The sequence below is a fragment of the Bos taurus genome, chromosome 14 (genome assembly GCF_002263795.3).
Source record: "Bos taurus isolate L1 Dominette 01449 registration number 42190680 breed Hereford chromosome 14, ARS-UCD2.0, whole genome shotgun sequence".
Classification (NCBI taxonomy): Eukaryota; Metazoa; Chordata; class Mammalia; order Artiodactyla; family Bovidae; genus Bos; species Bos taurus.
The window spans coordinates 4387736-4414815 of record NC_037341.1 but is presented as its reverse complement, the minus strand read 5'-3'; the positions used below and the strand labels follow the sequence as shown (position 1 = coordinate 4414815).

The 27080-nt window shown below is 44.2% G+C and overlaps 1 protein-coding gene across 4 annotated transcripts in view; it reads right to left on the bottom strand.

The window, feature by feature from the left end:
• FAM135B (family with sequence similarity 135 member B) overlaps positions 1-27080 on the bottom strand; it is a 264276-nt gene that overhangs the window by 237058 nt on the left and 138 nt on the right. The window contains exon 1 of one of the 4 annotated variants that reach the window (XM_059874288.1): positions 26722-27046. The exons of 1 other annotated variant lie outside the window; for it this stretch is intronic. The gene's annotated coding sequence lies outside the window, so the exon portion shown is untranslated. Of the gene's footprint in view, positions 1-26688; positions 27047-27080 lie in introns of those variants that run through there. 2 more of the 4 variants (XM_059874289.1, NM_001078091.2) reach the window with 2 other exon arrangements.

Below are 27080 nucleotides of genomic sequence, written 5' to 3'. Positions count from 1 at the left end.
GACTCATCCCGATACCAAGAGATGGATACAAAGCCCTCTGTCCTAGAACTTCAAATATCAGAGATACCTCAATTAATCATGTAACTTCGTATGTCTTGAGACATGGGTCACAGCAGGAAAAAAATAGGGATTAGAATGGGCAGATGTAATCTCTCTGAATCTTTTTGTTTTTTTGGCACACAGGACCTCAGTTCCCCGAACAGGAATTAAACCCTTTCCCCCACAGAGGAAGCGCAGAGCCCTAACTGCTGAACCACCAGGGAAGTTCCCTCTCTGAGTATGCTAATGCTACCTAATTTCACTGTGGGAAGAAGGGATGTGAATTTTATACACTGGTTTTTTAACAAGCTTGGGTGGCAGTCTCTAACCTAGAGCTTCAAGCATGCTCTTCAAATGGCAACATTCACTGGGAAAATATAACAGCTGCAGTGCAAATGCCAAAAGCCCTGACATGTATTCATTGACACTTTGAGTTATTAATTCAACCTCTAGGATGTGGTGGGGTACACAGGACGGGCTATAGTCCCAGATGTCAGCAAAAGCAAACACGTCCCCTTCCACATGGAGCATGCAGGCTAATGAAATAACCGAAGAAATAAATAAAACATAAGGACAAGTGCCATGAGTGGTATAATATCTGAGCTGAAATCTGAAAAACATACATGGGAAGAGACCAGCATATCTCAGGAAGAGGCTGGTGTATCCCCTACTACAAAATACATGCAGCTTTCATGGGCTGCTTTCTAAACATTCCATCACAAGCGGATAACAAAGATCATATACACACACACGTATGCATATCATAATCTATATATACTTATATTATTTTGTTCATTAATATTTCAAGTCTCAGTATATCTAGAGGTTAGAGCTCACTGGGCACGTGGGGAAACAGACATCTCTATTTCCAAGGGTCTTCTTGATAATGCATTTTCAAATTTCTGGTATTATTTCATTACATCAACTATTTTTTAAGTTGTAACATGACCAGAGAAAAAGCTATTTGATTTTCATTCAAGTTGTAATTATCAAGCATTGTCTTAAACCTGTAGTTTTCTTGTAGGGATGTTTTAAAGTCACTCATGCATTCTTTTGAGGGCAGTTTAATTAAAAGTAAATATGATATTAACCCACAAATGTACCTATCTGGGTCCTATAAATGCCAGATTGTCACAATAAATGAATTTGAAAGGACAAGTAAGGACACCACTTCACCCTGCCTTGTCAGGAGGCTCCTTTTCTCTCTGGACACCTGTCATCCTGCAGGTGACCTGTGTATGGGTGAAGCCACTGAAACCAGGCAGAACAGTCACCATTCAGAAACCCAGTTTCTTACTTTATACTTACAAGAGCCATATAAGTAAAATGCTGTGCATTTTCTCTCTGGAGAGAAAGAGAGCTGAGGTCCAGAGAAGGAGGAAATGGGGTTGTTTAACCTTCAAAGAAGGTCTATGCTTTCCAGGGAAGGATGTGCACAAATGGAGTGACACTGAGAACAGGGTCGTTCACAGGGAAAGTGCCCACCTTGTTAGGGTTTCATTTTGTTTGCCTAGTGAGGAGGAGCGGAGAAGGCACTGGCACCCCACTCCAGTACTCTTGCCTGGAAAATCCCATGGGCTGAGGGGCCTGGTAGGCTGCAGTCCATGGGGTCGCTGAGGGTCGGACACAACTGAGTGACTTCACTTTCACTTTTCACTGTCATGCATTGGAGAAGGAAATGGCAACCCACTCCATTGTTCTTGCCTGGAGAATCCCAGGGACGGGGGAGCCTGGTGGGCTGCCGTCTATGGGGTCGCACAGAGTCGGACACGACTGAAGTGACTTAGCAGTAGAAGCAGTGAGGAGGAGAGGTGGATCTCCCCCCAGAGGTGAGGGAAAATGGTGGCTAACTCCAGGAAGGTGGTGATTTGGAAGATTTTGAATGTTTCAAGTTCCAGTAGGAAGGAAGAGCAGATTAAGAAGGTTTTGAAGACTTCTCTAGGCAAAGTTAAGAACCAAGCTTAGTTTTAGAGATGATGGTTTAAAGTGGAAGGGCCGGGGGTGTCTTTCAGAACCCTGGACAGCTCTAGAGCAGCCTGAGAGAGCCGTGCATTCAAGCCTGGATGCTACCGGGTGCAGATGTCCAGGTTTGTCTTTGCTGACTGCTTTGTTAAAGCAGCTACACTAACTCCTGTCACCCGGCACCCTCCTTAAAGACAAAGGGGTGGAGCACATTTTATCCAGAGGTCATTTGATCCTGTGAGTCCCTTGAAGAGCATGCGCTCATCAGGAACTCTAGTCAGAAGCACAGCTGTTAATATGAATTATTACATTTTGGAAAAATCAGAATAAGCTGAAAGTAATTAAATTCTTCTCTGCTTGAAATGATTTCACCTTTTGTTCCACATAAGACTGTGATCATGTGATCAGCTTTTCTCATGACTAATTACAGCTTTGTATTAATCATGAGAGACAGAAGCTTCTAGTCAACGAATCTGAAACTAAGTGTTAAGAATCAAAAGTACTGACCTTATTTATATCCAACCTGACCTAGCCTATAGCCACATCCTCATTGCCACAGAACAATCTATAAAAAGTTCTAAACTCTTTTCATGTCATTCTTTGCTCAAAAGTCCTTTAAGGATCCATGATGCCCACAGGATAAGGCATACCATCCTTGATGTGCCTTACATGACCCTCTAGGATAGTCTCCAAAAATTCTCCAGACTCTTGTCTGGCTCCTTTCCACCACAGATCCCATATTCCACATGGAAATGAATACCTTGGGGAGTCCTAAACTCTTATAACCATTTTCTTTCTAACTGCTAAAAGACAGTCATTCTTGAAATGGTAATAAAAAGATGAGAACATCAGTGCTCTAGACTTCCCCCATGTCTCAGAGGTAAAGAATCCACCAGCCAATCCAAGGGACACAGTTTCAATCCCTGGAAGATTCCACAAGCTGTGGAGCCTGAGCTCTAGAGCCCAAGAGCTGCCAACTGCTGAGTCCGAGTCCTCCAACCACTGAAACCAGCTCACCCTAAACCCCATGCTCTGCAACGAGAGAAGTCACTGCAATGAGAAGCCTGCACACCACCAACCAGAGAGTAGCCCCCACTTGCCACAACTAGAGAGACCCTCATGCAGCAGTGAAGACCCAGCATAGCCATAAATAACTAACAAATAAATATTTAAAAATTAAAAAAAAAGAAAAGTCATTGCTCCAACCAGATTCAGCCTCATGTCTTTTAAAGCAGTTTCCTAAACTCCGGGTGTTGGTGATGGACAGGGAGGCCTGGCATGCTGGGATTCATGGGGTTGCAAAGAGTCAGACATGACTGAGCAATTGAACTGAACTGAAAGACTCTCTGGATACTGAAGGCAGCTACTTGCTGCCAACGGGAATGGTGCACTGGTAATTCATGAGCACACAACCAGGAGCTCAGTCATCATCGCAGCAGTTAAGAAACAACAATGAAAACAAACAGGAACAGAATTATTGTTGACGAACTGATAGTATTTGGGTTGCTCCTTTTTTATATACCAAAGTCAGAAAGAGAGAGATCGTGAATTTTTCTATTCAACTGTAATTTTATTGTTTTAATTCAGGCTGAGCATTGTGTAAATGTGCATAAAATTATAAACAGAATGAGCTCTCTCAAACACAAGCTAGCCCTGGGGACTGCAACACTGCAAGGAGTGCCTTGGAACAGATTTGCTATGCACATTACATAAAGATCAGTGTTTCATGTTTTATTTGACTTTATCAACTCGTCTTGAGCAAAACTTTAAATAGATTCAGTGATTCTATATGAGGATTGTGAAATCATTTTAAAGAGTCAGACAGACAACAGAAAACAAATATAGCCCTGGTGCCTTCTTTCCAGTGCAGAGAGAGTTGAAAATTGCTTGTGGAATATGCTGTGGATGGTATGGTCAGGGCCATGTGTGGAGGATGGTATAGATGAACAAAGAGAGCGAACCTTGAAGGCAGACAGACTCCCAAGTATCATTCTCCTCATCTCATTCATTAACTGTGTGATCTTGGGCCAATTATTCCTTTTCTGAGCCTCAATTTCTCTCCTCCAAAATGAGAATAATAAGACTGCCTCTCTCACGTGGCTCTAAGAGACAAATGAGAAAAGGTCAAGTGGTGAGTGCAGAGACCAGCACCTGATGGGACCCCAGCACAGATTTCTGCTTCTGCAAGTTTCATGTCTGTGTTATTCCTGCTCTAAGCCATGCAAACCTGTTGACAATCTAGATAGGGCTCTGAAGATGTCATCCTGAGCATCCCTGACTTGACTGAAGTCTCCGTTCAAATGATCTGACACCAGACAGTGTCCCCGACCCCTCGATCTGACCCACTTGTCATCTTTTATTTTGCTGCTTTTACTTCCCATTAAATTTATTTATTTTTGTATTTTGACTCCCTCCACTGGATCTGAGGCTCAGAAGACTGAGCATGTGGTCCAGTTTGTTTGCCTTCTCTTCCCATGGTCTCCATCCCAGAGTAAGTGGCAAGAAACATTTGTCAACAAGAAATGAATAAAATAGTTTACATACTCACTTTGGGACCAGACCTGGTACCACCTTGTGCTGTTACCAAACTGTGTAATATTTGCTCTTTTTGCTTCCAGATTAACCAAAAATAAATCCAAAAATATCTTTTGAAAGCTACAACTTATGTTTCCTAAGGATAACAGGGAGCCAGAAATAACTGGATAATCCAGTTCCGTATCTGCTCTGCCGGGCTCCAAAGTTCCGGGAAGATACTATGTTGTTTGCTGTGAGCTTGCCTTTCTCTCCAGACCCCAAGTGAAGCTGATTTCTGTACCATCCATACTTCTTTCTCCTGTCCTCGTCTTTTCTCTTTCTACAGGAAAGAATCCAAAATGCTCTAACTAGGGAGTCACATCAGATCTCATGAATTTAACTACAATCTTCATGCCAATAACACTTGTAGTTCTATCACCAACCCAGATCTCTCCAAACATCCACACACTCTATGGATATCTCGTACCAAGACGCCAGATTGTGGTTGTGAAAGCTTGTCTTGGTCCTTCACTTTTCTGTGTTTGCAAGTAGCATCACTGTTCATCCTGTCGCCCAAACTAAAACCCTAGAGTCATCCAAGATTCAACACACTTCTGTAACACCCAAGGCCAACCCATCACCAAGATCTGTCGACGTGAAATCCGCGGTAGTTCTAGAATCTGCCTGCTCTGTCTCCACTGACCCATCATTTTTAACCAGGAAAACAAAACCCTGAAAATGCAAAATGAGGATGAGGAAATGCAGCAATAGGCACTATCATTTGCTGCCGGTGGGAATGCAAAATGGAACAGTCACTTCGGAAGATTGGCAGTAGTTTATGAAACAAAACACACTCTTACCATATGATTCAGCAATCCTGCTTCTCGCTACTTACCCAATGAGTTGAAACCTTAACGCCCACACGAAAACCTACACACTGATGTTTACCATTTTATTCATAATTACCAAAACCATAATCAACCAGGATGCCCTTCAGTAGGTGAATAAATACAGAAAGCATGGTACATCCAGAACACGGAATATTATTCAGCACTAACACAGAACTATCAAGTCGTCAAAAGACATGGAGAAAGCTTAAACGTATATGAATAGGTGAAAGAAGCCAATCTGAGAAGGCCACAGACTGTGTGATTCCAACTATATGACATTCAGGAAAAAGTCAAAACTAGAGACAGTTAACAGGTCAGTTGCCAGGAGTTAGTGAAAGAGATGGACAAACAGGCCGAAGTGGAGAATTCCTAGGGCAGTGGAAACACTCTGCATGACTGTAAAATGGTATTTTGTCATGTCACAATGAATTTGATACACGTCATTACAAATGTTTCCAAATGCACAACATCAAGAGTGAGCCCTGATGTAAAATGTGGACTCGCGGTGGCAAGAATGTGTCAATGTAGGTTTACCAGTTGTACCTGACCTACCGCTGTAGTACAGGATGGAGATGGTAGGGGAAGCTGTGTACGTGTGGGGGCAGGGAATACAGGAGAACGCAATTCTTCCACGAACTTAAAACTGCTCTAAAAATAAAGCCCATTAAAAATAAACAAACAAGGCTTCCCTTGTGGCTAGGTGGGAAAGAATTTGCATGCCAATACTGGGGACACAGGGTCAATCCCTGATCCCACGTGCTGCAGAGCAACTAAGCCCATGCATCGTAACTACTGAGCCCACGCTCCAGAGCCTGGGAGTCGTAAGTACTGAAGCCTGTTCAGTGAACAGTGTCCCTGTTCCACAGCAAGAGAAGCCACCACAGTGAGAAGCCCGAACACTGCAACTGGAGACTAGCCCCCGATTGCCACAACCAGAGACAGCCTGCACAGCAAGGAGGACCCAGCACAGCCAAAAATAAAATATTCCATAAACAACAAGCCTCCCATGTAGTTATGCAGGACCGTCATGGTCCTATCTCATTAATCCACCACTGAGTCCAGAAGTCATTTCTAAACAGAAAATCTGATCAAGGTATCCACTACCAAAAAACCCTTCCAAGGGCTTTTCAACAACTCACAAATTAAAGGGCTCTGAGCAACAGGTTAGCAAATCTCTCCCTTCCTATGTTAGGAATCTGACCACTGGTTAAGCTTTCTAAGTCTGTTTCCCTGGAAACAGATAATGATGTGAACTCTATCACTAAACAATATTGCCTATTGTAAAATGACTCCTGCTGGGGAGACTGAATCTGGACTGGGAGAAGTCTGGGTATCAGATGGGGGTGCCTTGTTTTGGAATTCTCTGAACTTAGAGACTCCTGTGCTAAGCGTGTGTTTTCAGGCATCCTAGAAGCTCTCCTTACACAGTTTTTACATGAGATAAACAGCTCCTGACAGGCAGGAGGCTCTTAAGCCAGAGTGAAATCCCCATCATTAATGTGGGCTGTTCCTCTTTCCTCCAAGCTGTCTTGCTTGTGCTTATTTCTTTGTCACCAACCCACATTCTTCCTTCAATCCCTCCCATCATCACATCCTCTGGGAACTCCTACCCAGACCTTGCCCCACTCAGGGTAAAGCGCTCCTTCATGTGGCTTCTACATCACCACGGACTTCCTCTCTTCTATCCTATTATCCTCGTTTTTCTCCCTGTTTCTTCACTTGAGCCCTACTTGATGGTCACGGTTGCAAGGTCTGCCACTTGACAGCTGCCAAAGCCATCTCTGTAAACCTAAGCTGATGACGTCACTCCTAATGGCAGGCGCTTTCTCATTTGTTATCCAAAAAAAAAAAAAAACTTCCTTTTCTCTCTAAATGGAATTTTGGCATTATCTGGCTCAGTCACATACCACAATAATAAGCACTCTACAGACACCCTTTTCATCAGTAGGGGTCACAAGACCTAGTTCAGACCAAGCAGATGTTAGTGGAAGCCTGTTGGATGGGATTATGAGAAAGCAATTGTTTTCTGACAAAAGAGAGAGACCTGGTGACAGGAGTCTTTCACTCTTCCCCCTTCCTGCTTCCTACACATCTGAAATACGGACACCATGCCTGATGTTAGAGAAAAGACCCCACCACCATGAATCTGAAAAAGCAAGTTGCGTGCTAAAGATGGCAGAGCAGGAAATTGGGCAGAACATCAAGCTGTGTCCTTGATGTCTTCCTGCAACCAGTGGTAGAAGCCAGATGTCATTACATAAAACTCCATTTGGATAACTTACTGTCATTAGGTGTCTATTGTCACAGCTAAACCCAGTTTTTGCTGACACACAACTATATATAATACATTCTCCAACAGGGTAAAATCCCAACCCACTGCCATAACAGCTCTTTCATCTCAGAGCCCACATACCTTATCATTCTCATCTCCTAACACCTCCTCATCACCACATGCTCTCTGAGTCCCAATCATTCTAATGGGTCCATTAGCAAGTACCCTAAAAAACCCTTCTTTCCACAGGAACTTGTCTTTGCACAGGTTCTTCTGATGTGGAATACTGTTTCCCACTAGTTGGAGACATAAAGCTAGTCTACCAAGGCTGGCTCACCTCCTCTACAGTCTTCCTTGATAGCTCCTCCCTCCTTTGAATTCCAGACAGCACCCCATGGCTGATTTTCTTACAGCAATTAGTAAATTACTTTCAAATTATTAATCATCTGCCTCCTCCCCCATAACTTGAAACCCAGAGAGCTATCAGGCATTCAACATGTGTTTAAAGGTACCTCTAAATCTACGGCTTCCATCTACTGAAGCTGTGACCTTCAGCTTCTCCAAATTACTAAAATAATGTATAGAGATAAGCCTAAAGCGACCATAGCATTCTGTACTCTAACAAGTGCCCCACCCTTGGGTGTGTGCAGAATAAAATCCTAATGGAATCCTAGAGTAGAGCACCTTGCAGATTAAAAATAATAATGTATGAAAAGTGCTTATCACAATGCCTGCTAAATAAGTTCAATCAATATTAGCTATTGGGATGATAATGATTGTGTCTTTGAATCCTCAGCCCTGGACTTGACCCAGGGTAAGTACCCAGTAATATTTTCTGGATGTAGAAATCAAATGAAATCCAGGTTTATTCTTAGTTCTAAATTATAAAGCATTCTGAAGTCCCTGCCTAAAATAATACAGAAATCATAATGGTATCCCTGGATACCTAATTTTCCCACCAAAATATCCCCTGATATTTCTCCCCTGGAGCTTACCCCATTAAGCAGACTCAGTGCCTGCTTAAGACAGTCTGTTTCCAAGCACAGTGAGACCCTGGGGCAGGAGCTTTCTGAGAAGGTTCTCGGTGGAATCAATTGTGCTGGCAGGACTGGGCTAATAATAAACAAGGCTGAACAATGCAGCTGGTAGTTGGAACTGGATGTCCTTGGGCCTCTGGGAGTTCGGCTCTGGATTTTCCATTCTTAAGAATTTAATGTTCCTGTGTAACTTCCATGGGGGCTCTCGAGACAAGTGAGGGCTGGAGAGAATTGAGTGGCCATTCACAACCAGTGCGCAGCTCAGGGCGGCTAGGCTGCATGAGCAGCTCTCAGCCTGGGCTGGTGGCTCAGAGGAAACCTCAGAACTTCAGTAATTCGGATCCATCCTGTTCCAAAACATTTGCACCTTGACATGCTGGGATCACCCTATTTCCGTGGGTCATTGCACTGGGCAGTACAATAAAATCCTAGTTGAACGATTCAATGATATAAGCATTTAAAGTCCACCTATGGTATGAAAGCATCTCATGCAAAGACTGGCACAGTAAAGGACAAAAACACTATGGACATAACAGACGCAGAGGATACTAAGAAGAGGTGGCAAGAATACACAGAAGAATTGTACAAAAAGATCCTAATGACCCAGATAACCACAATGGTGTAATTACTCACCTAGAGCCAGGCATCCTGGAGTTCAAAGTCAGGTGGACCTTAGGAAGCATCACTATGAACAAAGCTAGTGGAGGTGATGGAATTCCAGCTGCGATATTTCAAGTCCTAAAAGATGATGCCATTAAAGTACCACACACAATGTGCCAGCAAATTTGGAAAAAATCTGGATGAAGCACAAGCTGGAATCAAGATTGTCAGGAGAAATACCAATAACCTCAGATATGCAGATGACACCACCCTTATGGCAGAAAGTGAAGAGGAACTGAAGAGCCTCTTGATGAAAGTGAAAGAAGAGAGTGAAAAAGCTGGCTTAAAGCTCAACATTCAGAAAACGAAAATCATGGCATCTGGTCCCATCACTTCATGGGAAATAGATGGGGAAACAATGGAAACAGTGACAAACTTTATTTTCTTGGGCTCCAAAATCACTGCAGATGGTGACTGAAGCCACAAAATTAAAAGATACTTGCTCCTTGGAAGAAAAGCTATGACCGACCTAGACAGCATATTAAAAGACAGAGACATTACTCTGCCAGCAAAGGTCCATCTAGTCAAAGTTACGGTTTTTCTAGCAGTCATGTATGGATGTGACAATTGGACTATATAGAAAGCTGAGCACCAAAGAACTGATGCTTTTGAACTGTGGTATTGGAGAAAACTCTTGAGAGTCCCTTGGACTGCAAGGAGATCCAACCAGTCCATCCTAAAGGAAATCAGTCCTGACTATTCATTGGAAGGACTGATGCTGAAGCTGAAGCTCCAATACTTTGGCCACTTGAAGCAAATAACTGACTCACTGGAAAAGACCCTGATGCTGGGAAAGATTGAAGGCAGGAGGAGAAGGGGATGATAGAGGATGAGATGATTGGATGGCATCACCAACTTGATGGATATGAGTCTGAGCAAGCTCTGGGAGTTGGTGATGGACAGGGAGGCCTGGCGTGCTACAGTCCATGGGGTTGCAAAGAGTCTAACACGACCGAGCGACTGAACTGAGCTAAATGGTATGAAAGCATTGGGAAGAAAGATGAACTATGAAATAGATTCAGTTTTCACACTGCTCACATTCTAATATGACAGAAAAAAAATATGTAGCAAATGCCTCTATTAAAAGAATAAATACAGTATATACGAAAGAAATAAGGGGGGGGGAGGAAAGAGAGCATCAGAAAAGGAACAAATTCAAAAGAAACTTGAAATTATTTCTTAGTGGAAGAAAGCCCAACAGAAACAACAACAGGAGTCACCTCCTCGTCCTCCTTGTTTTAAAAATAGGGAGACAGGTAGCCACTATGGAGAACAGTATGGAGGTTCCTTACAAAACTAAAAATAAAGTTACCATATGACCCAGTGATCCCACTCCTGGACATGTATCCAGAAAAAAATGAGGAACTCAAAAAAAATACATGGACCCCAATGTTCATAGCAACACTATTTACAATAGCCAAGACATGGAAGCAACCTAAATGTCCATCGATAGGTGAATGGATAAAGAAGATGTGGGGTGTGTGTGTGTGTGTGTGTGCGTGTGTGTGGAACGTATATAAATGGAATAGTACTTATTCAGCCATAAAGAATGAAATACCATCTGCAGCAATTGGATGAACCTAGAGATGATCACACTAAAGTGGAGTCGGACAGAGAAAGACAAATACCCTATGATAGCACCTACATGTAGAATCGAAAAAATGATACAAACTAACTTATTTACAAAATACAAATAAACTTACAGACACAGAAAAGAAACTTATGGTTACCAAAGGGAAAAGGGTGGGAGAGAGATAAATTAGGCGTTTGGGATTAATGGATATATACTGTGTATAAAGTAGATAAACAAGGACCTACTGCATAGCACAGGGAACTCTACTCAATGTCTTGTAATCACCCATAAAGAAAAGGAATCTGAAAAATAATATATATACATATATTTAACTTAAAAACTTTGCTGTATATCTGAAACTAATACAACATTGTAAATTATCTATGCTCCAATAAAAAGTTGCTTGTTTTGAAAAAAAGTGAGCCTTAGAGAAGCAACGGAGAAGGCAATGGCACCCCACTCCAGTACTCTTGCCTGGAAAATCCCACGGACGGAGGAGACTGGTAGGCTGCAGTCCATGGGGTCGCTGAGAGTTGGACACGACTGAGCGACTTCCCTTTCACTTTTCACTTTTATGCATTGGAGAAGGAAATGGCAACCCACTCCAGTGTTCTTGCCTGGAGAATCCCAGGGACGGGGGAGCCTGGTGGGCTGCCGTCTACGGGGTCGCACAGAGTCGGACACGACTGAAGCGACTTAGCAGCAGCAGCAGCAGCAGCAGAGAAGCAAGTGCACTTGCTTCCGTTCCCGTCATTCTGTGAGCACTTTGCCAGCATTCCTGTTTTATAACTCAGCCTCATGAAAGGGATTAGGAATCAGAGGGCCCTAAATTGGAATTTGTACTCTAACTGTGATCATTTGTGCAATTTTCTGGCAAGTTACTCCATCTCTCTAAGCTTCAGAATCTCCATTTGTGAAAATGGTCTAGAAAGAATCTTTTCAGCTCATACAACTGTTGTGAGGAATCCAAGAGAAAATCCACGTCAAGTGGCTGGTTCAGGGAAAGTGTTCACATACGTGTTGAAGGTACATACGCATTAGTAAATGAATGAATGAAGGTTCAAGTGCACCGTCTGGAAGAAGAAATAAAACAAGTTACTACTGCCCGGGGTGTCTGCCTTCCCCTACTCTCCCACTGCAAAAATGTAAGTCCCGAGAGAGAGAGACTAAGTCTTGTCTTCTCAACAAGATTCCAGAATGTAGCATGAGGCCTGGCCCTAAGTACATGCTTGAGTAAACTTCTTTCACTAATAAAATGGCTCTTCCTTCTCAATTCTTTTGCTCTGTGTCAGGCATTTTTATAAGCCCTATGCCTGAGGTGGGCATATTGTCCAGGCCACCTATGAGGAAAGTGGCCTTGCTACCCTTCTATTTGACAGATAAAGCAACAGATTCTGTCCCAAGAAAGAGACAAAGAAGGACTTAAATCAATGTTTGATGTGCAGACAGTAACATTTATTGAGTCTTGCAATATGCCAGATACCATCCTAAACATTTTACTTATATTAATATTTGGTCTTTAATCCTCACAAAGATCTGAAAGCAGCACTATTGTATTTATTCGCTCATTTGGCAGCACTGGGTCTCAGCTGCAGCATGCAGGATCCTCCCTCTTCCGCGCAGCTTGTGGGATCCTGACTTGCAGCAGGCGAACTCTTGGTTGCAGAATGTGGGGTCTAGTTCCCTGACCAGGGAGGTAAGCCTGGCCTCCTGCATTGGGGGTGCAGAGTCAGCCTCTAGACCACCAGGGAAGCCCCAAGAGATACTATTTTTTTAATCCCAATTTTATAAATGCATAAATATAATCACAGCAGGGATGAGTAATCTGCCCACGGGCACACAGGTCACCAGGAGCAGAGCCAGGCTTTGAGCAGAGCCTCACTGTCACACTCAGCAGCCTTGAAGGGTTTAATTCTGTGGTCAAGCTACATCCAGCTCCTGTGGGAGGCCAGAGAAGATGACGGAGTCAGCCTTCAGAAGAGTGTTCATGCTCAGTCATATCTAACTCTTGGACCCCGTGGACTGCAGCCCGCCAGCCTCCTCTGTCCACGGGATTCTCCAGGCAAGACACTGGAGTGGGTTACCATGCCCTTGTCCAGGGGATCTTCCCAATCCAGGGATCAAATCTGCATCTCCTGCATTGGCAGGCAGATTCTTTACCACTGAGCCACCTGGGAAGCTCCTCAGAAGGATGGAGAAAGGTTTTTCAAGAGATGATGACTGAGGTGAATCTGAATCAATGAAGAAGTTGCCCAGATGAAAGCGTGTCAGGGTATGATGTGGGGGGTGTGTGCAGATGTTTATGTGTGTGTGCGCATGTGTGTCTGTGTGTATTCACTCTCCATCTCTCTGGCAACCACAATCAGGACCCCAAGATTTTCTGCAAAGGAAACCTCAAGCACAGTGCACACTTCATTCCTGCCATGACTCACATTATATGTCCCTGGGCGCCAACCCAGCCTCAGTTTTAACTTAAAATGAGATTTATCCTAAAGCACATATTGATTTAAAGTTTAGATGTATAAATTAACATCCCAGAAGTTTTGACACGTACATTAATCACTGAATTTTGAATGAAAATTTCCAGGAGGATGTGCAATTAAACCACACAAAGAAAGCAAGACAGATCTGCTGTTTCAGTAAGCATATTTTCTTTCATTTTGGATGGAGATAGTCAACTAAGTATAAAGTGGAAAGGCAAACACTTAAAATTCAAACTGCTTACCTACACAATTAAAGAAGACACAGACTTCTCTAGATTTCTTTCTTCTTTTTTTTAAAGGCCGCTAATTCCAGAAGTGTCTTTTCAAGTAAACATGCTGTATCCTTTTCATGCATAATCCAGAATCAAAAGACGCTGGAAGCAGACCTGTATTAAAGGTCATCAAACAAATCCTCTTCTCATCTTCTTCATATTCCAAGTCAAACAGAAGCTCAATTCCATTTCCCAAGTTTAAACAACTGCATGGTTAAAAGCCAAATATTTTGACTGAGTAGTTTTGGGCTTTTACTTTTGGTCTTTTGTTTTGCTTTGCTTTTATGATCTATAGCTTAATTTTAAATGCCCTTCACAAGGGACGCCTATGGGGTGGCTGAAAAGGAATAAGCCTTGGGATCAGGCCAGTTTCAGGGACGATTCAGGCTTCCTCTCTTGCTATCTGTGGGACTCAGCAAGTGATTTCCCCCTCTCTGTGCCTGCGTCTCTCCGGCTTTAAAGATCACTAGTAACACCTCCTGCATGAGGATTAAATAAAACTATCACCAGGGAAATATTTATGACAGTCACCAGCACAGAGAAGGTATTCCGAAACAGCTTCCTGTCTCTCTCATCTGTACTACATAGAACTCAATATCTGCCTGTCACTTTAAAAGGATTGATGATCTTTTTTTTTTTTTTTTGTCTCCAATACATGCATGTTTTTGGAAAGAAAGAGGAAAAGAGAAAGCCAAGGGAATCTCATTCTGATATTCAGAAGCAATTATATTAATATTCATTTTATTCTCCCAAAGGTTCACACCAGTCAGCACGCTAAAAAAAAAAAAAATCACGCTTGATGAATTCTACCTTGGGCACAAGATTCCAAAGATAATCTTATATTTAAACATTTCCTCTAAGCAAACTGAAAAAGGCCATTTATTCTTCGGTGCATTTTATATTCTGATTTAAAATCAATAAGGTTTCACAAAAACCACCGTTCAGTCATCCACTCTTCCCCTGTAGTAATACCTCTGCCATGAGGATGTGTGCCCAGAAATTAATTTTCAAGATGATTTATACCAAATGCTTTAAATATCAAATACTTTTATATTTAATTTTAGCAATTTTCAATGTAACTCATTTTAGAAATTATACTCCCATGCCTTCTTTCAGCAGAGTTTACAGACTGTAATTTAGTTCTTCCTTGATGACTCACTGTCACACTTCGGAACATAACTTATTGCTTTGTGCTATTATGCTTTGACGCACTCAAAGACCCCTCAAGCCTGAACATCTCCAAGTTCCTTCACTCAGGATCCAAAGGCTCCACCTAAGGGATTTCCCTTCGTCCACCCCATAGAGAGGTTCCATTCAAACAAGAGTCTCATTCAGGTTCTTCAGTTTTCACAGCAGGATGCCAACCTTACCATTCTCTGTGTGTGTGTGCTTAGTCGCTCAGTCGTATCCAACTCTTTGGGACCCCATGGACTGTATGTAGCCACCAGGTTTCTCTATCCATGGGACTCCCCAGGCAAGAATACTGTGGGTTGCCGTATCCTCCTCCAAGGGATCCTCCCAGCCCAGGCACTAAACCTGAGTCTCCTGTGTCTCCTGCATTGCAGGTGGATTCTTTACCCACTGAGTCATGGGGAAAGCCCTCACCACCCTCTGAGATGGCATTAAAGTTCACAAATGAGCCTTTACTTACAATAAACACTGATTAATCACCTATAGCATGTCAAGTATTACAACAGTGTTGAGTTTGCTTTATTTTTTAATTCAATTTTCATTAACGTCTTCTTATGAGTTGCCTGTTTTTGTTGTTTCACAGTTAAAGAAACTAAGATCAGTGCAGGTAATGTAACACAATATCCTCAAGAGAAGCTGAGGTTATGGCAGGGTTATCAGGAGAGCGCTGCTGGAATTACATACCATAGACCCATAAGGAGGGAACTCCTAGAAAAGAGGGATAATGGATGGACCTAGAGATTGTCATGGGGCTTCCCAGGCAGCACCAGTGGTAAAGAACCTGCATCCCAATGCAGGAGACAAAAGAGATGCTGATTTGATTCCCTGGGTTGGACTTCCCTGGTGCCTCAGACACTAAAGAATCTTCCAGCAATGTGGGAGACCTTGGTTCGATTCCTGGGTTGGGAAGATCCCCTGGAGAAGGGAATGGCAACCCACTCCAGTATTCTAGCCTGGAGAATCCCATGGACAGAGGAGCCTGGTGAGCTACAATCCATGGGGCTGCAGAGTCGGACATGACTGAAATGACTTAGCACACACAGAAATTATCATATGAAGCAAAGTAAAAGAAACACAAATACTGTATTGTATCACTTATATGTGGAATCTGAAATATGATGCAAATGAACTTCCCTACAAAACAGAAACAGACTCATAGACATAGAGAAAAGACTTGTTGCTGGGGGTGTGCAGGGGAGGGATGAATTGGGAGTTTGAGATTAACAGATGTAAACTATTATATATAGAATGCATAAACAACAATCTCTTACAGTACAGCATAGAGAACTATTGATATACTGAATATATAAGTGTAAAATATAGCAAGCAAAGAGAGGAAGCCAGGTTCAATACATTATTCGGTGCGTCTATAACAAGTATGAGACATGAATGAATATATGGCTGAGTGGAATAGAAGAAAAGCTATCCAAGCTGAGAAGCTGAAAGCCAAGGTGCTATCGGGGCATTCAGCTTGACTAGGAAGGCATCTAAGATAATGGCAGGTGCTGAAGCAAACAAGACCCAGGGACCAGAATGAATGGAGACTGGACAGCAATGTGTGAGCAAAAGACCAGTCTGTGACTGGTCAGTCCAATAGGCACCAGCATAGCTGGCAGCCCACTGTAACTTTCCTACAATGCTCTTAAGAGAAGAGTAAGGGGGAGATTTCCCTGGTAGTCCAGTGGTTAAGACTTGCACTTCCACTGCAGGAAGCATGGGTTTGATCCCTGGTTGGGGAACTAAGATCTGGTATGTTGTGTGGCATAGCCAAAAATAAACCTAAAAAAAAAAAAATTATATTGATGCAAAAAAATCCATGATGAACTAAACTTTTAATGTTTTTAAGAAATGTATGAGCAGGAGAAGGTGTGGCTAAATGGGGAAAGGAACCCACAGCAGGGCTCCCTGGGCTCCAAGCATTACACAGCTTAAGGAGACCCTTTTAGTCATGTTTACACAACTGCCTAATGCGAACAGACATTCTAAGGGGATCACAGGGTTGTGCGACCGAACATTGTGAGCTCCCCAAGAAGCAGCTATGGGGAGGTTTGTTTGTCTTAAAGGAGGACTTGGAGGGAGCTCTAATGGGAAGAAGTGGAAACATCAGTTAGAATGTGGTAGACCTACTGGTGCTTCACCCTGCCCCCTGCCCCAGGCTCGTGTGTGCCCATCACTGAGTTACCGTGTTGGCTGGTAATAACCCATTATTGCTCTGTCCTCCAAAGGACTTTCCTGAGCTGACAGGAGCTGCCTGCCCCAGAAATACTTGGGTAGACAGATCCCCCAGAGTTGGCTCCACGAGAATGGTCTTGCTTGCTTCAGGATGGAAAGCAGATCCGGCTGAGCTTAGGTGAGGCACCCACACCTACGCCTGCCTTCTTCCCTGCCTATTTCTGCTCTCCTCACTCCCTCTGAGGTTTTCACTGAGAGCAGCCTCTCAACCAATCACCTGTACAAGATCCATCTTGGGATGCGACAGGTAAGTCTGTGTCACAGAACCTGAGGCAGGAAGCAGGGGGGACCACTCCACAGAGGCCACATAACTGTCCGGGGTCACTTGGCTGACAAATGTCAGAACTAGGATAACCATCCAACCAGGTTTGTCCAGGACTGAGGGTAGTCCCAGGATGCCAGACTCTTAGTTTGCAAACTTGAACAGTCCCAGAAAAAAAAAAAGAGAGAGAGAGAGAGAGAAGTTGGTCACTGTAGTCAGACTGGGATTCAGTCTCAGGTCTAGGGAATTCCCTGGAAGTCCAGGGGTTAGGATTCCAGGCTTTTGCTGCTTAGAGTTGGGGTTTGATCCCTTGTTGGGGAACTAAAATCCCACAAGCCATGAGGTGAGGCCAAAACAAACGGATCCAAGGCAGTCACATTCTAAACAGCCCCCGGCTCTAGGAAGTGTCTTTCATTAAAATGCGTGTTGATTTATGTATAACCTAGGCACCTACTCGCTCAGGCATCAACAGAGAACAACACCACCCCATGGTGCCCACAAAGGGATGTCTGTAGGCTTTGAAACCACCCCATCCCTCTCCTAGAACACAGATTCTTATTTGGGGTCCACGGAAGGAAGGGCTTCAGGGGATCCATAACCCTTCTGATAAAAGTGTTGTTTCTTTCTTTCTTTTTGTTTGTTTTTTGGAGAATGACTGCAGATTTCATCAGATCCTCAAAGTGATCCTCAACGTAATGAAGGTTAAGAACCATTGTCCAGGAACACATTGCTTTTATTTCCAGATTAAGTTGAACAGTGGGGTGCTGCACTTCTGTCTCATACTTGCTGGCCTCAAGCAGAGCTGTTTCCCACCTCACTGGCCAAAACACCCACCTCTGCATTTACTAGAGCATAGTGGGTGGGAATCATCTACCTTCATCCCCAGGTTGTCTTCATCTCAGTACCGGGAGAAATTTTTCCTTTTTTTTTTTTTTAATTTAAATGGAAACTTGAAAGATATTTGTCAGGGTTGGCTGAGAAAACAGGAAGGGGAGGTGGTTCCCTGCAGGGAGCGGGTGCATAAGGGACCAGGAAGTGTTTCAGTGTCCCCACCTGATGATCAGGAGCTCGGAACGGCACTTAAATAGGACTGTGGGTATTTGTGTTAATTGGAAGAGTGTTATTCTATTACTGGAGATTCCTGGTATTAATTCCTCTATATGCACTTTAATGAATATGGGCTCTATGCTCACTGAGTGCCAGGAAATCTCTTCTAGGAACTTGGTGCAGCTATAAACATGACAAACTCCCTGCACCACGGAGCTTACCATCTTCAATGGAGATAATCAATTAAACAAGCAAATACATATGCAATAATATTAAAACAGTTATACAGTGATGAGTGATATGGAGAAAAATGAAGCAAGCTCTGAGGGGCTATTTGACTAGGGTGGTGCAGGGAGACCTCTATAAAGAAAAGACTGGATGAGGGGAAAGAGCCCTGGAAACATCAAGGCTGACTTCCTAGCCGGCAGTATGGAGACAGAGTAAAAAGCCCTTAAGGGAAGAGGAAATTCTAGAATGTGTGTTTTGTATTTTTTTTTCTTTTTTTGAATGGGTTGAATAGGCGGTGTTATCGACCTTGTGAGTCTAAAAGAACACTTTTATTTCCTCATTCTATATACTCCCTGGGGTGATCACTGCTCCCCCCATGCTCTCAATTAACATCTATGTGCTGATGATCTTCTAAGCTCAGATTCAAGTCAAGAACTCCTTTCTGAGCTTGACTGATAACTCAAATTGCATAAAACATACATGGGTTTCCACAGAGATCTAAAAATCTACTTATCCAAAATAGAAGTCATCATTTCCCCCTGAAAATCTCTTCCTTCCCCTGTGTCCCCAGGCCAGTGAACAACATCAAGGCCAATCCATTAGAAAATTAGGAGTCATCCTTGATAATTCTGCACTTTCAGATACTGTATATTGAGTCATCCATACTTCCCAGTGTTCAACTGCCTTAATATTTCTGAAGTTTATTCTCCTTTCTTTATCTCTGTGACCTTAACCATGGTCAGGACCATCACTACCTCCTGCGATGACCTCCAATCACATCTCTACACGTCCTGACTTGCTCCCCTCACATGCACTCTCTCTACTGCAGCCAGAATCCAAAATACACATCTATGTCTGTCATTTCCCATTGTAAAATCCTCTCACTGCTGAATGAAGCTGGAAGCATCACATTTGCTGGTTTCAAATTACATCACAAAGCCATAGTAATTAAAACAGCATGGTCATGGTAAAAAACAGACACATAGAAAGGGCAAAAATAAACCCACACATATACAGTCGACTAATCTTTGACAAGGGTGTCATGAATACACAATGAGGAAAGGATAACCTCTTTGATAAATGGTGTTGGGAAAACTGGATACTCACATGCAAATGAATAAAACCAAACCCTTATCTTACACCTTGCACAAAAATCAACTCAAAGTGGAGAACAAAAGATTTGAAGCCAAAAATCTCCTAGGGATACATAGCAGGGAAAGTTACTAATGCAAGTCTTCACAATGACTTTTTGGATACAGCACCAAAAGCACAGGCAACAACAGTGAAAATTAAATAAGTGAGACCACATTAAACTAAAAAACTCTGCATAGACAAGGAAATAATTGGCAGGGTAAAAAGGCAACTTACAAAAGAGGAGAAAATTTTGGAAGCTATATATCTGATAAACAGTTAATATACAAAATATCTAAGGAACTCAGACAACTCAATAGCGCAAAAAAAAAAAAAAAGATAAGTGTTGGCAAGGATGTGGAGAAAAGGGAACTCTGGTGCACTGTTGGTGGGAAGATAAATCAGTACAGCCATTATGGAAAACAGCATGAAAGTTTCTTTAAGAAATTTAAAATAGAACTACCATATGACTCAGCAATCCCATTTCTGGGTGTATGTCCAAAAGAATTGAAATCAGGATCTCAAAGAGATATCTGCAATCCTACACTCACTGCAGCATTCTTCACAACAGCCGAGACACAGAAGCAGCAATGCACACGTGTGGACGAATGAATGAAGATGTGGATGCAGACAGTGGACTGTTACTCAGGCTTTAAAATAATTAAGGAAACCCTGTCATTTGTAACAACATAAAAGGAGGATATAATGCTAAGCAATATAGATCAAAATGTGTACAATCTCATTTAAAGGTGAAATCAGACAGTCAAACTCACAGAAACAGCAGGTGCAATGGTGGTCACCAGCGGTTGGGGGAGGGGCATATGGGGACACACTGGTCAGAGGTGCATGCGTGCTAAGTCGTCTCAGTTGTGTCTAACTCTTTGTGACCCCATGGACTGCAGCCCACCAGGCTCCTCTGTCCATGTGATTCTCCAGGCAAGAATACTGGAGTGGGTTGCCATTTCCTACTGCAGGGAATATTCCTGACCCAGGGATCAAACCTGAGTCTCCTGAATTGCAGGTGCGTTCTTGACCACTAGAGCCACCTGGGAAGCCTTTGGCCAAAGGTACAAAGTTTTAGTTCTGTAAGATGAGTAAGCTCTGAAGAGCTAATTCAGAGAATGGTGACTATAGGTAACAATACTGTATTGTACACTTGAAATTTGTTAAGATGGGGGATAATAAGTGTTCTCATCACATCTGATTTTAGTCTCTCAAAGATCTCTCTAGCTGCCCTGTGCAGAGTATAGTGAAGGTGCACATATGGAGCAGAGATGCCCATTTAGAGGCTCTTGTGTTCGTTCAGGTGACAGATGAAGGTGCTGGGTGCACTAAAGATGTAAAGAAACCTCTGAGTGTCGCCCATGATCCCTCCCTCCTATTGACCCACATTCAAGGTCAAAAGGCCTTACAGTGTTCCTCTGATATTTTTATGACAAAGGAAGTAGCTTGTTCATTCAACTGACCCCTCTCCATCTCTCCCTCATTAGGATTCCTGCTCTCACTATCCCCTATCCATCACTTCTCTTCATCTTAATTCCCCTTCTTGAATTCAAGACTTTTTTTTTCTGATGGCACCCAGTGGCATGTGGAATCCCAGTTCCCCAACCAGGGATCAATCCTGTCTTGAAAATAGGAAGTCCTATCCACCGGACCATGAGGGAAGTCCTAAATTCAAGACTCTTATCTGAAAAGTCTCCAGAGAGGCCATCATATTTTCTGGCTTGAACCATCTTCTTGACTCTAAACTCTATTCTGAAGCTAGGGAGAGTTGTCGGTCCACTTCTAAACCTCTCCATGTTTCCCAAGACCTTCAGGTTAGAGGACAAGCTCCTTGGCTGGCCTCAAAAGACTCGCCAAGACGTGCCCCTCTTCTGTCCCCAGCCTCAACAGACACCGCTTTACTTGTGTTCCAGCCTTGCCCATTCATATCACTTCTTCACTACCCCCAGCCTCCACGGCTTTACACGTTACCTCCTACTGAGGGCCCCTCCCCCCACTTGGAAATTTCTGTAGATTTCTTTTAGGCCCTCTCCCTTCTGTGAGGGCTTCCCAGGTGGCATGAGTGGTAAAGAAACCACCCGTCAATATAGGAGACAAAAGAGATGAGGGTTGGATCCCTGGGTTGGGAAGATCCCCTGAAGGAGGGCATGGCAACCCACTCCAGTATTCTTGCCTGGAGCATCCCATGGACAGGGGAGCCTGGTGGGCTATAGTCCATGGGGTCACAAAGAGTTAGACATGACTGAAGCACCTTAACACAACGCACTCTTCTGTGAAGACTTTCTTGACAGTCCCTCCCAGGAAATGTATCAAATGTCTCTCCCCTTTGCTTTCCAGAACCCAGCCTTGCCTAGTTCATTCTTCTGTTTCCATGCCTGATCCCCAAATACCTGGGGCAGCTCTTGGCCTTGCTCACAGGTGAAACCCCTGCCCCAGTGTGATGAGTCACACGCAGCAGGCTCTTGATTCAAATTTCCTGACCTGGGCACACACAGTGCCTGTCCAACCACATCAGAGGTGGAAGGCCATGGGAAAGAGCCTTGGCCCAGCTGGCCAATTTCACTTGTGATGCTAAAACCTCCCTTGAGAATTGCTCCTGAAATCAGTGTGCAGCCATCTAGAAATGATTCATGCTTGAACAGAAATATTTGATGTTGCTGAGCACCCAGAGTCTGGGAAGCTCAGCGAATATTAGGGATATCTGTGAATCCCCTCCAGCTCTCACAGGTAAGACAGAGTTTCATCCACACAATGTCTTATATTTTTAATGAAAGAGATCTTCCAGGATGGACAGAGCAGCAGACCATCTTACTTGAGGCCAGATAAGAAGCAGGGTGGGACAAGGAGAGATGGTAGGGTGCACTCAATACTTGCTTAAGTCCCATGACCACGGGACAATTCTAAAAGAGAAATATGGTGGGGAAGAAGCGGGTATACAGGCATGAGCTGTGCTTAGTCGCTCAGTCATGTCCAATTCTTTGCGATCCCATGGACTGTAGCCCAAGTATCCCCAAGGACTGTAGACTTTGTCCACAGGCAAGATCCCTTTTTTTTTTTTTTTAAACATGTAGATTTATTTTAGATTGGTTTGGTACATGATACAGATTGGTTTTGCAGTTTTTAATGAACTGAAATTTGTCCACAGGCAAGAATACTGGAGTGGGTTGCCACACCACCCCCTCCAGGGGATATTCTTAACTTGGGGATTGAACCCAGGTTTTCCACACTGTAGGCAGGTTCTTTATCAGCTGAGGCCATGTGCATTAAAATGTAGTATTTGGACAAGTGACAAGCTTTGACCCAAAAGACAGCCAGAGGGCCACAGAGGTAACCTTGGTGAGGACAAATATTAATTAACAGATGGGAACACTGAAATCAGGAAGATGGGGCCACCAAAATCACCCAGACTGTTTATAGATGAATAAACAGAGGCCCACAAAGGTGAGGAGGCCAGGTCGACAGTCCTGTGAGCAGTTAGCTTCAGAGTCGGGATGAGCACTCAGCACTCAAATCTAAACTTTGAGCTTATTCCACTGTTTCCTGGCATCCTACATGGAAAGAGGGCCCTTAGAAACCACCATCCTCCTATTAGTAGCTTTTCTACCCCTGCCTGTCCTCTGCCCCCAGCGCCCTCTAAAAGATAAATGAAACACAGGCATAGAGAGAGAATGCATTTGGGGACATTTCTCAAAAAAGTTGGAACTTCTATTATGGGCAATTACATCTGTCATTTGGAAATTACAGATATCGTGAATTACGTGCCAGGCATGTCACTTTTCTTATAACGTATGCCTTGCCAACCCGTCATGAAAGGTAGCTGCCATTATAACAGTACAGAGACAAGGCAGATGGCTGAGGGGACAAAGCGAGGCACTGAAGGTCACAGAGAGCTAACAAGTGTAAGAGTCAGTGTTTCCAGCTCACTTTGTCTTACGTTGTGTAATCAGACACAGAGATTTTGCTCATTTTCTAGGACCAAAAAAAATGAAAAGAAATAAGGTACTGGGATTGTTTTTCACTGCACAGCTTCCCATTCATCCCTAGCGCTTGGCGTCTTCGAGATACAGGGATCACCATATTTCACAAATGAGAGAACAGGAAGGCCATGAGTCTTTGTCCCGGGTCCTCTTAGTACCAGGATTCAAATCTAGGCCTTCCTGATCCAGCCTATGTGCTTTTCCATTACACTGGAGCTGAAATCAAGGAAAGATATTGAATGGAGAGAAGTACATTTTCAGTTTAAAATACGCCATCAGATGTTTCCAGCAAATGCTATAGGAAGGCCATTCAACACCAGATTACCGTTATTCTAAAGTACCCGCTCAAAAAGATATGAGCATTTTTAAGACAAAATATGTGTTTTTGTTCGCCTAAACTCTGCTTCAGTGGGTTGACCCTAAATAACGCACAACAACCCAGCAAGCATCCTTCAGGCTTACTGCACAGACTGAGACTGAGGAAGGCAGCTCGGTCAGCCTTTGTGCAGCCTCTTCTGGGGCTGGCGGTCATGCTGCAGGTAAGACTTGTGCACGCCTTCAACAACCATCTGTCACGACAGCGGCTGTGCCAGGTGCAGGGACCACAATTGGGATACAATAGAACCCAGATCCTGCCCACAGGAAGCATGGAATCTAGAAGCAGAGTGACAAATGCAAGCGACAACATGACACAGCACAGGCTGTCACAGAGCAGGTCCAAAGTGCTGTGGGAGCACAGGGGAGAGTCCAGAAAGGCTTCCTGGAGGAAGGGGCATTTGAGTTGTGTCGTGAACAGAAAAAGGAAATGAGAAATGGTCCATTTGAGGCAGAGAGACCAGCGTGAGCAATCTCAGGGTTAGAAAAGAGCAGAGAATGGTATAAGACAGTCCAGCCATGCCATCAAGCTATAAGCCTTCAAACTGGCGAAGATTTGGTAAACACCTGGCATTACAGAGCACAGCTGGGTGAAGGTGAACTTTGCCCCAACGAGCTCACAATGTGCGTCCAACGAATCCATCTAAGCAGCACTGAAATGAGTCCCCACCATGTGCAAACCGCTGTTCACAGGGGAAAATGCCTAGTCCAGCCCTGCGGAGAGCAAACCTCAGTGTTCCCAAACTAGATAAGTACTGCATTTGATGCCAAAGCCCTTGACCTTCAACATCTGCAGGCAAGGATGACATGCTGTGTTTCCTCTGATAAAGCCCTCTTTATATTTCCCTGAGTGTATCTTGGACCAGACTACAGGGTTTCAGCTGTGAGTCACTGACCGATATTTCTACTCCTTGTTCATAGCTGAAGCGCATTAAATGACCTGAGAAAGGGAGTTTCTTTAGAAAACAATGATAATTCCTTTTATTTGCACGAGACATTAGGTTTTGAAAAGTTCTTCCCCATCCACCCTCCCCATCATCCCACCTGACTGTCTCAAGAGCCTGGCAAGCATCAAGAACTGTTAGCATCCCCATTCCACAGATGAGACAAGGGAGTCTCAGTGAGGTGGGGAAATTCAAGGTCACACAGCAAGTGTATGAAGAAATCAAGGCTCCTATCAATGTTTCCTGGCTCCCAAATCATGTCCTCTTTTCTCTACACCTCACCATCTGCCTGGAATACAGTAATATCATTCTCATTAAGACAGAAATCCCAAATGAAAGGCTGGTCAAGTCACAACCCCACAGGCAACATAACTACAGCATAAATTAAAAGCCCAATTAAAGAACATGGCCTTTTAACTGGGACTTATCACTATCCCCAGAAGCCCGAGTATAAAGACAGAGCCTGTAAAAGTCAATGGCTGCCCATCTCAGAAATTACCCAGAGACCCACTTACCCATATGCAAAAGAGACGTTAGACCCAAATTATTCACCCAACTTCATCTCCCTCCTCTACAGTCTTCTGGAGCCCTGACCCCTGCTGAGCTGGGTTTGGAATCATGCCCAAACCTTTGCCCCTCTCTCTGGTCTCCAGACAAGGTTAACAGTCCATCCTCTGAGAATAGCACTGGTGCCTCTCAGCTCTGACACATCCCCTAATATCAGGAACAGCAGAACCTGATGGAAAAACAATGCCTCCGTAGTTCAAACAGAGAACTGAAGCTGAATTTTCTAGCTGTTTGAAAGTGAAATAGTTTGCCCACGGCTGGTGTCCTCTTTGGCCAAGGGGACAAAGAGTATTATTGTAATCCCTGAAAGTCTTATTTTGCTGACAATAGTTGTAAGGACGGCTAGACATGAGTTAAGGGGAAAAAAAGAGGGAAATTTTTGACCGTTCATTTATAATTTTATATCTATTCCCACTCCACCGGTTATGGCCAAAGGCAATCATGTGATAAACTTCAGGGATACCCTGGGTCCAAAGATGGTAACAGTTACCACTCCCCCTTGTCTAAATATCCCTTCCAGTTGCTAGGCTTGAAACTGACTTTACAAAACAAGACCTGGTGAGCGCTCTGCTCCCTTTCCGTGTCAAATACCACCCACCCTTGCCCCTGGCCAAGCCACAGGGTCAGCCTGGACCACAGAGAATCACTATCCCTGCCTCAGTTCTTCCCAACATGGTCCTCCCCCCAGCCTGCTCTGGGTCAAGGGCTCCGAGAACCTGCCTGCAGAAGGGTCGGGATGTGCCCTCTCAGCCTCCACCTGGGACTTCCGTGGGGATCACCTCATTAACCCAGCGTCTCCCCACCAAGTCACATCAGATTGCCCCTTGTACCCTCTCAAGACGTGTCCAGATGTGCCCTCAGACTAGAAGACAGAGACTGGTGGAGACAGAAGGAGATAAAGCACATTTCGCGGCGGCGGAATCCCTGTTAAGTAAGAAAGGCATCCAACTAGCAACCACGCTTCCAGAAACGTCACTGCCACAGAGGACAGAGTTTTGCAGCTGCCGAGCCTGGAGCGCTCTCACCTACCTGTCTTCCCACTGCAGGGCTCCCCTCTCTCACCTCCGGGGCCACCAGCTCCTCGGTCCCTCACTCAGCTCTTTCCGCCTCTTTCAGTCGCCAACACTTGCAGCGGCAATGGGAGGACCGCGGAGTCCGGGCACCTGCGAGCTGGGTCTCGGGTCCCCGCAGCAAGGCTGCCTGGAGGAGGAGCGAGAGGCTGCTGCCCTCGCCGCCGCCGCTGCCGCCGCCGTGGTGCTGATGAGGTTGCTATGGTTATGGAACTCCGCAACTGCCCCCCTCTCGGCGCAACAGCTGCCCGGCCGCGGCCTCTTCCGGGGCAGCCCCGGTGAAGCGGGGCCGGGTGGCAAGGCTGCCAACGCTGGCGAAAAGGACCCGCCGCCACCACTGCGAAAAGGCAA